Source organism: Bombina bombina, chromosome 6 (genome assembly GCF_027579735.1).
Source record: "Bombina bombina isolate aBomBom1 chromosome 6, aBomBom1.pri, whole genome shotgun sequence".
Taxonomy (NCBI): domain Eukaryota; kingdom Metazoa; phylum Chordata; class Amphibia; order Anura; family Bombinatoridae; genus Bombina; species Bombina bombina.
The window spans coordinates 1,107,152,619-1,107,168,652 of record NC_069504.1 but is presented as its reverse complement, the minus strand read 5'-3'; positions in this window follow the sequence as shown (position 1 = coordinate 1,107,168,652).

Here is a 16,034-nt window from a genome sequence, read left to right as displayed (position 1 = left end):
ATGAAGAGAGTTGCCAAGGGCCAGCATAGCCCCATTGGAGCCATATGACAAGGTAACAGAGTGCATCACAGTCCATGAAGAGAGTTGCCAAGGGCCAGCATAGCCCCATTGGAGCCATATGACAAGGTAACAGAGTGCATCACAGTCCATGAAGAGAGTTGCCAAGGGCCAGCATAGCCCCATTGGAGCCATATGACAAGGTAACAGAGTGCATCACAGTCCATGAAGAGAGTTGCCAAGGGCCAGCATAGCCCCATTGGAGCCATATGACAAGGTAACAGAGTGCATCACAGTCCATGAAGAGAGTTGCCAAGGGCCAGCATAGCCCCATTTGAGCCATATGACAAGGTAACAGAGTGCATCACAGTCCATTAAGAGAGTTGCCAAGGGCCAGCATAGCCCCATTTGAGCCATATGACAAGGTAACAGAGTGCATCACAGTCCATGAAGAGAGTTGCCAAGGGCCAGCATAGCCCCATTTGAGCCATATGACAAGGTAACAGAGTGCATCACAGTCCATGAAGAGAGTTGCCAAGGGCCAGCATAGCCCCATTTGAGCCATATGACAAGGTAACAGAGTGCATCACAGTCCATGAAGAGAGTTGCCAAGGGCCAGCATAGCCCCATTTGAGCCATATGACAAGGTAAAAGAGTGCAACAGGCACAACAATAATAAGAAAAAAAGGCCAAATGGCAACCATAACAAAAACATCAACATGTGGACGGAGGATTCTTATCTGCGCCCTTGGAGCATCTCCAGATCCTCCACTTACTGGTCATCCCCTTCATCGTCCTGTGCATGTCCAGCTCCAGATTCAGGCATTGAATTTAATCGCATGATCTGCCGCAGAGTCAAATGCTGAACCTGGAGCTGGGCCTGCATGGTGTCGTTCATCCCTCTCAGGTCAGCTGCGTTCCTCAACACGGCCTGCTCTACACGTGCTATACCTTCTAGCATGAGCCATGTTGAGTCACAGCCTAAAATAAAGAATAAATAAAATATTAATGATAATTACACAACAGACAAAATAAAAAGCAAATATACATTGTCATCATAAAGACAAATAATTTTTTAAATTAATTTGTTGACATTGATTATTTACACATGAAATATGTTATTCAGACAGACCTAAACCATTAAATGGACATTTTAATCCAACATGTTGTCCCCTTTAATTGGTTTTTGATGATCCACTTTTACAGCTTGAGTGTCTTAAATCTTGTTAAAGGATTTACATTGTACTTACATTAGCAATTTTAAGATTTTAGTTATACTGTGGTAGGCACACCTATCCTTAAACATTTTGGCGTTGAGGACAAGCTGTGTAAACATAGCAACCAGAAGAAATTACATTCCCACTGGGTTATACAAGAGATAATGTATGATCATTTGGACATAAATATTTGGATACAAATAGTGGTGATTGGTATATGTAGTGATATCAAATTAAAGGGACAGTAAACCTAAATATTTTAGTTACTGATTCAGATAGAGCATGACATTAAAAAGAATTATTAATTTACTCGTATTCTTTAAATGTTTGAATTCTCGAGCTATATTTTAAATGCAAGAATGTAAGTTTATAGGGCAGGCCATTTTTGTTTATCAACTTTGGTTGTCCCTGCTGATTGATGGATACATCCATCCAACAATAAAGAAATGATGTCCATATTTTTTAAAATAAAAACAAAATATAGGCATTTCTTTGTTTCAATAAAGATAGCAAGGGCAGGGGAGGAACAATGATGACCAGAAGCAGAGGATCCATCTGAAATAAATATAATAAATATATTAACATCTCATACATCATGAAATCAAATCAACGCATTTCAACTTGATTATGTTTGCAATATACTTAGAAGTGTGTTTGAATTTCTAAACAATGATGACATGAGGATATGGTATGCATATAGGCACTCAGATGAATATCAATGACTGTCTGTACAATTCTAAAATTATTATTGTGGTTTGCCCTAGAATATGCATGTGACATCATGATGGCATGAATTTCCAATCCAAATATTTAAACAAATCCAAGCATATCTTCATGCTGCCTGATATATAAAGGGGGCAGTAGTGTATAATATTCACTACAAATAATATTCCTTTTTAAAGTGCAAAAGCTGTAGACTTTGAATGTCTTCAATAAAATGATTTCCAATAAAAAAAACATGTTGGATACATGTTAGATATATTTCACATACCATCAGACTCCAAGTGAACCTCTTCCTCCTCTGTCCCACATGTTAAATCAATCTCTGTAAAACATAACATGTTGTGTACACGTTAAGATCAGATATTATAACATATGTCACTGTTGCTCAAAGACACACATCAATGTTGCATTAAAGATATACACACCCAAAGTTATGATTTACATCATTTTGTTGGAGCATACAAATGACATTATATTTGTTATTATCAATGATTCAGATTTTCTATTTATTGTTTGTATTAATTTTAAAATCATAAAAGCATAGTACATTGAACATTTAAGATTTCTCATGTGTGTATCACTTGATGATTGTTGTCAACAATGAACATGGAAACAAACATATGCTATACATCTTCTGAATAACAAAGGTGTAGACTAAGAAAGTTTTAATTCTTAATCTTTCAATATTCAAATAAAATTAATATATAATCAGAGGAGTCAATTATATGTTTGTTTCAAATGTTATGCTTCATCAGAATCATGCTCATAATATTGATTACCAATACACCTTCAATGACATATAAATGAGTCAATGGATTTACCAGAAGACCGCAAAGGCGGCTCTGTGTCAGTGCTGGATTCCTCTGGGCTCCCCACACCAACTCTCTCTATGAATGATATAGATATATATTATTGAACACATTTGGGATAGCACTAAATCACATCTGTATCGATTTATAAGAATAATCAACTTTAAAATGTGAAGAATAGAGCAGTCATTATAAAATAAAATGCTTGATTGAATCAAGGGGATTCTGTAAAAAATGATGTATTGAACAAATGTTTAATTTCTGACTATATTAGACATCAAACTCATCTCATACGATGCTATTTCATATCTAAATATACCCATTGAGCAATGTTCTTCAAAGAATACACACAAACCACATTTTGAATAACAGCTGTTGACAAATATAAACAAAGACATGTGGCACATCGATCCATTTGTGCAATGTACAGTAATCTTGTTTAGGACACAACACATATTGATCACAATATCAAACCAAATTGATTAGTACAAATATGTAATCATGGTGCTGTTAGAGTATGCTTATATCTAGAAAGTAACTCCAACAGTGAATATGTGAATTATATATCAATATTGTCTAATCCAAAGAATGTAAGGATTAATGAATCAATTGTTTATTAAAGGGACACTGACATGATTTATTTCAATCATTGATTTCACTGTTCAAACTGTTCCAAATGATTTAACATTGACTCCTATTATAATTGTAATGTTGATACATTTTAATCTTAAAGGCAGATAAGCAATATTGGATTCAATAAATATTGTTTGTTGAAGGTATCCACCAATCATCAATAAAAACCCAGGTTGGTCAACCAAAATTGAGCTGCAGATAAACGTACATTCTTGATTTTAAAATACATTTAGCAATAGAATATTTCACATATGATTATAGTATTATATTTAAATGTTGCTTAATATTGCATGCTCTATCTGAATGACAACATTAATAATTTTAGCTCAGTGTCCCTTTAATATAAAAATATATTGATTTGACAAGGTTGGTGTTAATGAATTCTCTACTCCATATGTTGATGTAATGAATGGGATTGAGCATGCAATTCAAATCCAATATGTTATTTAAGGATATCCTAAGAATTATTTAATTTTCATCTATTAAAGGGACATGAAGCTCTAAATGTGTAATTGTATACTTTTTGAAACTATGTACTACTGTTATCTCAACACCTGGGGCGCGATCCGATATAGGTCGTAGTTTTCGGCGCAAGCGAGGTAACCCGCGTCGCCCGCAGTTTCAGCTCGCAATTCGAGCTATCCAATATTCACCGCCGTCAGATGCTAAACTGGCGTAAGTGAGAAAAACCGACGAGCAGGCAAAATGTGCGCAAATACACCTTTTAGTCGTCGCAAGTACTTGCGCCTGTTTTTTGTTCACGTAAAGTCTCAATAAAGTGTAGTTTTATGCAAATTAGCCTACGACTCGTAAAAAATAACGCCAGTTCTAAGAGATGCGCCACGTAATGACGAGATTCAAAAATCATACTTAAACACCTGCGCAGCCGCCATTTCTTTAGTGTGTTTGGTTGGTTCTTGGAGCTACAGCACACTACAGCGAGTATAGAGATTAGTGGTAAGAGTAGTGAGAAAGGAGCATTTCATCAAGTTAGTTAGGTCGGATTGTTGGATTGTTAAGCCAGTACATTTACTTACACTTTTTTTCATATTGCACACATTTTGCATACACACATATACAAAATACACAACACTTTTTTTTTATAACACCCAACACTTTTTATTTATCTTTTACAGTTTGAAAGGCTGAGTGTCTGGTTGTGATTGTGTGTGATTGAAGTGGGAGTGAGTGTGAGTGTGTGAGTGTGTGTAGTGTGAGGATGTCAGGGAGAGATAGGGCTGGGGGGAGGAGGGAAGGGGAGTCGCAGGGAGAGGATTATGTACAGGAGGAGCAACAGGGTCCCCGTCAGGGAGTGAGCGGAGTGGGGAGAGGGAGAGCCAGAAGGGAGGATGGGAGTGGGGTTGCCCAAAGGCCAGGCACACTGAGAAGAGGGATAGAGGGTGCACATGGGGATAGAAGGGGGGAGGAGGGAGAGGATAGGGAGGAACCCACACCAGGGACATCCCAGGGAGGGAGCCAGGCAGCCCAGGACGAGGAGCGTATGAGGTGTCCCAATTTCAGTTTTGCCGAAAACCTCGCTCTAGTCCAGGCTGTCCTGGAGACCCATAATGCCCTCTTTGGACAAGAGAAGGGCAAAGGAGTTGCCCGGAGGCGTAAAGATGCTTGGCAGAAGGGGGTGGAGGCCGTCAATGGTGTGTCCCAACAGAGGAGGAATGTGAACGGCCTAAAGAAGAGGTGGAATGATTGCAAGAGGAGAGTCAAGGAGAGGATGGGCCAGGAAGCAATCTCCCAGAGGGCAACAGGAGGTGGGCCTCACTATGAGGCCGAATACAATGAGTGGCAGGAGCTCATTCGTAGGTCCCTGAGCCTCACAGCAGTCCGTGGACTTCCAGGGGCTCGTGACTCAGGGACTGCAACATCAGCACAGCATGCTGGTGAGTAACATCCCACACACTAGTATAATATGTATTTGAGTTATAACATCCTATATTGTCACACATTCATGTACACAATGAGGATCATGGTATTTTGATTACTAACAACTAAATATACAATGAGATTTAACATTAAAGGGACATGAAACACAAAGAATTTATTTCATTATTCAGATAGTGAATACAGTTTTAAACAACATCAAAATTTACTTCCATTATCTATTTTTAATTATTATTTTGAAAATCTTAGTTTATTAAATATCAATGCACATGGGTGAGGCAATCACACGAGGCATTGATGTACAGCCACCAATCATCAGCTTCTGAGCCTATCTAGAAATGCATTTCAGCTAAGAATATCAAGATAATGAAGCATATTAGCTACTGGAAGTAAATTACAAGTTTTTTAAAATTCCATGCTTGGCTAGCTGAATCATGAAATAATAAATATGGTTTGCATGTCCATTTAATGCTACTTGAAAATCATGATATGAGGTAGAATAGTGAAATACTAACATGTCTCAGAGTAACACAGGCCACAAGCCACATGTAGACCTTTCAGTAAATGGACACCATAGTCATCACAACCATAGTGTTACTTAAAGAACACATTTTCTCCATCACTGACATGTACACAGAACTATTGTATGAAACACATACATGTATAATTAGCATATTACAAACCCTCATATCACAAATCTCAATGTGCACATGCATGTTATAGAGTTTGACATGAGAATGTGGATAGGCCCTAGCATGTAAATTGTATGCCCACATGGATAGATATGTGACTGTACTAATCCCTCTCATCATTTGACTCCTCCACAGAACCTCCAGTCACCAGGGTGCCTACGCCCATGAATCCCCCAACACCGGTTCAAAATATATGTCCACCTCAACCACCGGTACAGATAAGACAGCAGGAGTATGCCAGGCATGACATGGCTTGGACTGCGTCAATAGAAAATCCACATATCATGCCACCTGCATTAGAGGAGGATACCTGGCAGGAGCCCTGGCACGAGGAATATTCCTTTGGCTTGGAGGGGGAGCCCCGCCAGCCCCGAAGGGTAGATGTATTTACCCCCCCCCCCAAGAATATCATGGCACTACAGGAGTATACCAGCAGGCTGAGTGGATGCACACCAGCGGCCATTGGGACTATCGGTCCATCCCGACATCTGGACCATCATCTTCAGTTGGAAGGGCTCCACCAACTGTAATCCATCGCCCTGCACCTCCAGCTCATATTCCTGTGGCTGCACCTCCAGCTGAGATATCTGTTCCTGCACGTCCAGCTGCTGTTTTTGTTCCGGCACCTCCAACTGAGGTTATTGTTCCGGCACCTCCAACTGAGGTTGTTGTTCCGGCACCTCCAACTGAGGTTGTTGTTCCGGCACCTCCAACTGAGGTTGTTGTTCTGGCACCTCCAACTGAGGTTATTGTTCCGGCACCTCCAACTGAGGTTGTTGTTCTGGCACCTCCAACTGAGGTTATTGTTCCGGCACCTCCAACTGAGGTTGTTGTTCTGGCACCTCCAACTGAGGTTGTTGTTCCGGCACCTCCAACGGAGGTTGTTGTTCCTGCACCTCCAGCTGAGGTACACGTAATTGAAACAGTGCCTATTGTCCCTGCTGCTGAAGAGCCCATGGATTAATTGAGTTCTGCCATGGGTGATGAATATATCTCACTACAGAGGAGGCAAACATTGACCTGTGAGACTCTAACGGAAACGTGTCAAAAAATGCAGAGGGAACAACACAGGTTCCATAGAAGCCAACACCGTTTGCAACAGAGGTCGAATGAGCTGCAAAGGGACATGGCAGCATCTGTATCAGCTATGGTCCAAAATCAAAACCAAATGCTGCGTGTAATATCGGACATGCAAATCCAGAGTGACCAAAGATGGAGGGAACAGAACCAACTGTTGGGGGCTTTGGTGGAGCATTTCACCCAACAGTAGGACATGGCATCAAGTATCTCCTCTGTGACCAGCACTCCTACTGGATCCACACAACCCAGGAGAGGCAGAAGACCCACACCAGGCCCCTCATCTAAGAGGCCTAAAAAAAAAAAAATATTATTCAATTTCATTGAAAATCTTGTCCTCTGTTATTTACTATCTAATTGTCATCCACATCCATGTGAGTTGTGTTTTAGTACAGTAATATTGGTAAAACATATAATAATACCTGTGTTGAAATGGACCAAAAAGGTATTATTATAATGTTTATGACATATTCATGCTCAATAAACAACATCACATGGTTGTGTCTCAACGGTACATATAGTAATATTAACTTCTAAGATGTACATCAAGGTTTCTCACATCCAATATAAATTGACACGTTGGTATATATAACTAATAATGTATTTAAAGAAGGTGTGAACATAAGGTATAAATATCCATTATCCTCATTCTTAATGATAGTGAACTAAACATGAATGAAACAAATTATAAATATACAGTAATTAGGGTTGTTAAAGGGACATGAAAGCAAATATTTTTACTTCATGATTTTGAAGGAGAAGATAATTCAAAAAAGAAAATATAATTTCATTCTATTATTTATGTTGCTTCATTCTATTGATATTCTTTGCTGAAAACCATATTGAGATATGCTTGGTAGCTGATGATTAGTAGCTGTATATAGATGCCTCCTGCGATTTCTTCACTGTGTGCATTTCTATGTCTTCATTACAGTATATCTAAATAAATAATGAAAATAGGTAATTGATTTAAATTATAAGGTTTTTAAAAATTATCTTCTCTATCCTTAATCATGAAACAATATGTTTGGGTATAGTGTCCCTTTAAGGGAAGGGGGTTGGGATGTAGTAGTTTCACTTACATGCAGTGGAAATCCAAACTTTTACATTCTGCAAGACATGATATATACACATGCAATGGTTGGTGAGGTACTGTCAAACATCATAATACATGTGAATGTTACGGTTTACTGTACTTATGAATAAGTAACTTACAGGTGAAGTATTCCCGGATGACATAATCCCTCACTTCATTCCCCCTCAGTGTCCCCCTGTCCACATCCTCAAGTACAGGAACCAGCTGCTGCTGCTGCTCTGGGTCAATGTCCCCCAACAAACGTGTGTCCACAGCAATGTTGTGTAGAATACGGCAAGCATTGTCAATGGAACACACTTTGTTGGGGTTATACTGTAGTGCTCCGCCTGTAACATCCAGACACCTGAACCTGGTTTTTAATAGGCCAAAGCTCCTTTCAATGACATTCCTTGTTCTTATGTGTGCCTCCTGGTACCTGAGTTGTGGCTCCGTAATGGGGTGCACCAAGGGGGTTAATAGCCATGGTCTGCAGCCGTACCCTGCGTCACCTGTCATGTAACATATGTGTTTGGATTACTACAGGTACATCATGTGCTTTAAAGGGACACAACATGAATCACATATAAAAGATAGATTTAATAAAAACATTAATGGAAGTAATCAGGATAGTTAATTAAAATTAAAAGGCCTATCTGAATAATGGAAGTGCAATTTATACTAGACTGTCCATTTAATAAGAACCTGCAATTGTTAGCAGCTTGATAATTAACTTCGATTAGATCATTTTCTCCATTCTATAGATAACTCTTGATGACAAGCATATTAGATATGCTCAATAGCTGCTGATTGGTGGCTGCACATAGAAGCCTCATATGATTGGCTCATATATGTGAATTATAATTTTTAAAATAAATATATTTAAAGAATGAATAAAATGATCTAAGAGAAGTGAATTGTAATGCTGTTTAACATTGTATTCTCTATCTGACACATGAGATTACAATATGTGTTTAGTGTCCCTTTATTAGAAATGTACAGACAGAATGAAGGTACTCACCAAGCAGCCATCCTCCCGAAAGTGTTCCATTTTCAAACATATTGAATAAGGAGGTCTGGCGCAGGATGTAGGAATCATGTGCACTCCCTGGGAAGCCTGCATACACATGTAAGAATTTCAGATTGGTATCGCAGACCATCTGGCAATTCAATGAGTGAAACCCTTTCCTGTTAATATAGAGGATTGTCTCCTCATGTGGGGCCACAATACGCACATGTGTGCAATCAATTGCCCCCATGACATTAGGAATACCCCCCAGTCGATAGAAGCCTTGTTTAAGACGGTTCCATTCCTGGGGGGTATGGGGGAAATGAATGTATCATTGTGTCTGGTTATCTAGAGCAGTCAGAACCTCCCCTAGAATCCTGGAGAAGGTAGACTGCGCTAGGCCAGACACAAGCCCCTCTGTTGACTGGTATGAGCCAGTTGCCAGGAAGTGTACAACACACAACAGCTTCTGCATACCAGTCAGAGCTCGGTTCCTATACGCTTGAGGGTCAATTTCATCCTTCAACACCTCATATAGGTTAATGAGGCTTGCAGATGTCAAGCGATATTTTTCCCTGACCTCCACTTCTGTCATCCCAAACAGGGTGACCCTAACCCTGTGTACCCTTGGTGCTCTTCCCCTCTGCTGATGCCTTCGTCTTATAGGCCCTGCTGGCCTATGGGCAGCTGCAGCAACAGCAGCATGGGGAGCACCAGGAACAGGGACAACAGCAGGAGGAGCAGGGAGGGCAGCAGCAGCAGCTGGAGCAGGGACAGCTACAGCACCATGACCAGGGACCTCAGCAGCAGGGATACCATCCAAAACAGGGGCTTGTAGGGGTTCAAGCACCCCTTGTGCCCCACGACGCTGTCTGACTCTAAATGCAATATACTGCAAGGGAAACATGGTGGCTAATGAGGGTGTGCATTTGCAGGTGTTTTAAGTCTGCAGGTGAGAGGTTGTGCTGTTTGTGATTGGTTTGACACACTTGCAGGGGCAGGAATAATAAATGCTTTTAAGAGGTTAACTATTTGTGAACAAGCTGCTGCTATGTATATTGTTAGCCATGCATTTGTTAGGCCTTCTGAGAGTTACGTTGGTTTCTAAGTCAGTGCAAGGGTACCTGCGCCTTCAATTTGTGGCGAGCTGAGAATGGCGTAGATTTTGTAAAATCTGCGCGCGTAAGTCCTTACGCCGTATATTGGATAGCAAATTGCGCGTGTTTTGTATGTCAGTCTATGGGCCAAAAAACTACGGGCGACGCCAGAAATCTACGCGCGTAACTTCTAGCTTACGCCGTATATAGGATACCAAATCCGCGCAATTATTGGCGTCGCCGGCTTTTGCGGGCGACGATTTTTATCGGATCGACCCCCTGATTTTAACTTTTAACCCAATGCCAATTTATGCATAAAAAAACAGCCGGATAATACCAGTAATGCATTGTTTAACCTATACCAAAATCAATATGTTTTTAGAAGAACTAAAACAATAGACTGAACCAATGTAGCTCATAAAATGTTTAAACAAAACAATAAAATCACGTTTACAAATCATTCAATGTAAAATTTCGTTGGCATGTCCCTTAAATGACGTGATCAATTTCAAAAATGGAATCTATATTTTTAGAAAAAAATCATATGCAAAAGTGTGTGAGTTTTTTAAAAATTTATACAAATAAGATTAAGCAATACACAAGGGAAGAATATAAATTGGACATTCAAAGAATCTTACATTAAAAATAAGATATCCAGAATAGATGGGATATTTTAAATTTGATAAAAATTCAGAGTAGTCTTACAATGTAATCCTCTGTTTATTTTTTTTTTAATTCTTATTTGTAAATATTTTACTAATCCATTTTGCAGATACATATAAATATTGAACAATGTGGATTTAGTATGTAATGTTCTGTCCATGTTTCTAAGACAAATGTCAATTCAAATGAGACATACCATACTGTGACAAGCCCTGGCTTGACGGTCCAGCACCAATATCCAGATCTGTAATATATTAAATGAGGATTGGATATCATTAATACAAATCATGCCATGTTTAAAATCTTTACATTATTAGCAAATCAATTAAAAACTATTAATCTTTTGGTAGTCCCATGAGTTAATTGTTTCCTCAATTAAATTCATGATAAATATATCCTGTACTCTTATTTTCAATCAGTTGTGTTGTTTACTGTAGCTTTAATTATTTTTTGGTGTTATTTCATTCTCATCAATTGATGGGCATATGTTATTTTTGTTTTTGATTCTGCTTTTTTTTTATTATGTATAATATTGAAAATAAGAATACTGTATTCTTCACATATATAATAATTCACATTTCATTTTGACCAACATGTATAAAGCAATGCCACTTACAGCAAACCCATGTTAACGTGTATGCGCAATTATAATTTTCGCGATCATTGCACAATGATTCCAAGCTGAATTACGCATCCTTCATTTGACCAACATGTATAAAACAATGCCACTTACAGCAAACCCATGTTAACGTGTATGCGCAATTATAATTTTCGCGATCATTGCACAATGATTCCAAGCTGAATTACGCATCCTTCATTTGACCAACATGTATAAAACAATGCCACTTACAGCAAACCCATGTTAACGTGTATGCGCAATTATAATTTTCGCGATCATTGCGCAATGATTCCAAGCTGAATTACGCATTCGTCATTTGACCAACATGTATAAAGCAATGCCACTTTCAGCAAACCCATGTTAACGTGTATGCGCAATTCTAATTTTTGCGATCATTGCGCAATGATTCCAAGCTGAATTACGCATCCGTCATTTGACCAACATGTATAAAGCAATGCCACTTACAGCAAACCCATGTTAACGTGTATGCGCAATTCAATTTTCGCTCTGTGACGCATATTCTGTAGAGCGCAAGAAACATCATTCCTATTTCATGTGTCACTAATCTAAAATCAGATATCTAAACATCATATGTAGTGTATGTTGTGAGATCTGTATAGGTTTATCATCTGACTATATACACATTTTTAAAAAAATAATCAAATATTAAGATATTATATGAAGTTGGATAGTTACCTGGTTCAGATTCTCTATCAGCTCCTCCCAGGCCACCGGACGGAGAAGCAGCTGCCCTGGCCCCCGCGTCAGGACTTTCAGATCCCGCAGCTGGGAGGGAAGAAGAGGAGGCCGAGGATGGCGAGTATCTAAATCTTTTGGGGACCCGGAGATTGAGGAGCTCGCATAAAGTCACCTCATAAGGGAGTAGGTATAGTTTCCGTGGGGCCTTTCTTTGGCCCCCTCTTTTACGGGCTTGTACCCAGTCCCTTATGAGGTTGACTTTTTTAGTCAAGCGCAACCTCATATCTCCGAATCTCCTCATGATTTGATCCTGGCTCCTCTGGACGTCACACACCAATTGAACCGCATTGGTGATAGACTCCCAGAGGGCCTTCTTAACATGCGCATCTGTCAACCTCCTCTTGTTCCCAAACAGCTGGGGATAAAAGTCCTTGACAGCGTGGACCAGTGCAGCACTCTCTGGCTTGGTGAACCTGGGAGACGTCATGCCTGCTAGGTTGTCTAATATAAATATTTATATTATATTATAAATATATAACTGCCTGCAGGCATTAGAGAACTGACAAAGATGGCAACGTGTAATGGACTTTTATATGGTGAAGTAAACATGAGATGCACCATGGGACAAGTTATCTGTACATCTGATTGGATAAAAGTTTGAAATATTGTTAGAATGTCTGTGAGACCATCCTGACTCAAGTTGTGTTTGTGTGATGAACTCTGATTGGCCGTTCCTTAATGTTTCATATCTTAGTAACTTCCTTACACATACCTCCTGGTGGTGCTGTTACTTCATTTTTCATGTAGACTTATTTGTAACTCATGGGCCTGTCATGCGGATATGTGTGACGCAGATTTAATATCCGTGATCCGTTAAATATTAATGTTTAAATTCTCTTTAAAATCTAATACTATCACATTATTAAATGTTGTATACATTTTTCGGTTTAATAACGGTCTGTTTCTTTAATACAAATACACATTTAATATTGTATGTCTTTATTGTTCATTAAATCAATTTGTTGACTTATTGTGAAGTATTGACATTGCTCTATTAAATGTATTTCATAATGCACATTGATTATGTGCTATTGCGTGACATTAGACTCTAATGTTTAAAAATGCAAATCTGGTGTTTCAATATCCGTTTCTCACGCAATCTTTCTGAATGTTCAAATTCAGGTTATAATGTCCGTAACTTGTATAATCTGTTTATAAATGTTAAACTACAGGTTTGTTTGTTATTAGTAAATAAACCTCGAGCTTGTATTTGTCTGAAGTGCTCATATATGTTATTGTGCAATGGTGTCTTTATTTTTAAATAGACATTACAAACAAACAATTGTATCAAAAGATCTGTAGAGATAGAAAATTGTTTAGACTTTAAAATATAACTCAATTTATCTTAGTATTTAGATATCCTCAACAGAAGAAATTTAAATGCACATGGTTGAGCCAATCACATAAGGCATCTCTGTGCATCCACCAATCTTCATCTACTGAGCCTATCTCGATATGCTTTTCAAGCAAAGTATGTCAAGATAAGAAGAGAAGTAAATACACTCTTTAAATCTCTTAAAGGGACACTGTCCAAACAAATTTAGCGTTCGTGATTCAGATTGAGCATGAAATGTTAAGCAACTTTATAATTTAATCCCATTCTCAAATGTTAAGAATTATCTTGTTATCTTTCTTTGCAAATCAATAATGATATTTTAGATTACGGACAATTTTTTCAAAAAAACCTGGGTTGTCCTTGATGATTGTTGGATCAATTAATCCACCCAAAAAAAAAAGGTCTATCCAGAGTACTGAAGCAAATAAATTATCTATTTAATGCCTTATTTTTAAAGTAATGATAGCAACATCACGAGGAACATTGATAATATGAGACAATTTTTAAAGTTGCTTAAAATAGAATACTCATTCATAATGTATAAATCATTAATTTTTTAACTGTCTCCCTTTAAGTATATTTTGAGTTCATGTCCCTTTAAAGAGACATTTCACAATAATGCTTGAAAAATAATAAACCTAGCCACCTTCCTTTTGCTAAATTAGTATAACGTATGAGTAAAGCATATTTAGATTAACTTCTGAATTGTTTTACACACTGACTGAAATATATATTGTAATGGATGTATTTCGCAGTCTTCAGCTTAGAGGGACATTAAGCTATATGTTATGTATGCATTTTGGATAAGATTATAATATTTGAACAACTTAATATGTTTTGGTATTCAATCATTAGATTGTAATTATATATATTCTTGGATTAAATACATATTTAGATAGGCTATTTTGATGCTGATTGTTGGTTGCACATAGATGCCTTATGTAATTGACTAAGATATGTGCATTGATGTATATTTTTCGAAGTATATTTAAAGACTGAATGTAATTCTATAGTACTTTCTAAATATGTTTAAATTCTTTTATTATTTTTTAAAAATCAAGACACAATATACTTTGTGAATGTCCCTTTAAGGACCAAAACATTTTGAATGTTGATTTAACATTGTCAAAAGAAACTAAAGGGGAATGAAAATTATATATAGATATGTGATGTCTAACCCAAGAGGTAAGATTTTAAAAAATACATAATATTAATAACTATAGTTAAATGTCCCTTTAAATGACTCCACTAGAAAATAAAATCTATTAACATGGCATCCAATAACTAGCTTGTGAAAAATATGAAGTTAAATGACCTACCATTTATAAAAGTAAACATTTATAAATTTAATAAACTAATGTTTTGAGATACCTAAGGAAGATACAAGATCTTATAAAATTAATTTTACATTCAACAACACTGTCACTTTAATGTAAGTGAACCACTTCCCCTTCTTAAAAGTGAAACAAAATAATTTATGTAAAGTTTTGACTACATATCCGAATTTATTTTAACATCTAAGAATTTCAAAAGAAAAGCATCGATGGATCTCACTCCCCAATTAATTAAAAAAAGATAGTTTAATTTAATATTCTCTGAATCAGTGGATTTTCTAAAATTAATGCATTATTTGATCTTATGCATGTGCTTGTCAAATAGACAACTACCAGTCATGGGAGTCAAATTGTTTTTTATTGACAGATTATATGGATATTTATTATAATCTGTTCAAAAGAGTGTATTTAATAATAAAATGTTGATTATTACCATTTTAAATAAAAAAAGTTTTTGAAACAAAAACAAAAAAATATTCCTGGAAGTCATCAGATGACAATCTGAAATTAAAATTTTTTTTTTTACAAAGTTAATACACACGTTGTCAAATATTCATAAAATACATTTACAATCATCTTGTGTCTATGCTCTAACTTTGTTCAACATTTTATCAAGATATTTATGATTTAAATTAAAAAATAAATAAAATAAACATACACCATTATATTGTGTAATAAAAATTAAATTTAAATATCAGAATTTCGAATTATACATAATAATGTATATCACATTCCAATAATAAATATATATGTATGCTGAACATAAATGTAATATTTCATGTCCATTCAAATACCTCTATATCAACTATAATATGTATTCCTTTTTCGGATTGTGATCCCTAAATATCTAATTATGAACTAAATATGACTAATGTATGTAAGCTACTAATATTCAACATTCTTCACTAGCATGCATTGGTACACCAACCTGGATAATGCATGGTCTTTGAAAGTCAATTCAGGGGTAAACAGTTGATCTTCAATAGGTGTCTTATTCATCAGTTCATAAAATAGAGGACTGAAATACCATCTAAAAAAGTAAAATCATCTAAGTGTCTGATTGTGATCCCTAAATATCTAATTATGAACTAAATATGACTA